We start from the raw sequence: 625 nt of genomic DNA on the forward strand, positions 1-625 counted from the left end.
TAGTGAGCCAGCACATCCACATTCCATCCCCTGCTCAGTCCGCCCATGTCTTCTATTTTACTGCTTTGGTGATTATGCCAGCCTTTCCTAATGGCTGTGGATTGAATAACAGAATAGGCACCGGAGGAAGGGGGCGAGCAAGCTGCTGGACCACCTCTGGTTGTGGAGGACGCCTTGGTACCAGCTTCCTCCTAGTTGTCACCAGACGAGGCTATAGTGGGGCCCCCTCCACTGGTTCCCCAGAATGATGCTACAGCACATAAGGAGCTGTTAAAGAGGGTTGCTGCCAACCTGGGCCTCCAGGTGGAGGACTTAAAGGAGCCTGCAGACTCTCTCTATGATGTTATCTGCCCCTTAGCCCCAGCCAGGATAGCTTTCGCCTTATATAAGGGGGTCACGAAAATTACAAATGCTCTCTGGCAAGCCCCTTTCTCCTTGCCTCCGATCTCCACAAACGATTTGGTCCACTTGCATAAGGGATTGTTATGACCTGGCAGGGGATTTGGGTCCCCGGTCCCTCAGTGAAGACTGATCATCAGAGCCCACTCGCCTAGAGTGCAGGCATCCTTGGCGGCCTTCCTGGCACATCTGTAAAGCCAGGACATCTGTAAAGCTGTGATGTGGT

This window comes from Dermochelys coriacea, chromosome 9 (assembly GCF_009764565.3).
Source record: "Dermochelys coriacea isolate rDerCor1 chromosome 9, rDerCor1.pri.v4, whole genome shotgun sequence".
Lineage (NCBI taxonomy): Eukaryota > Metazoa > Chordata > Testudines > Dermochelyidae > Dermochelys > Dermochelys coriacea.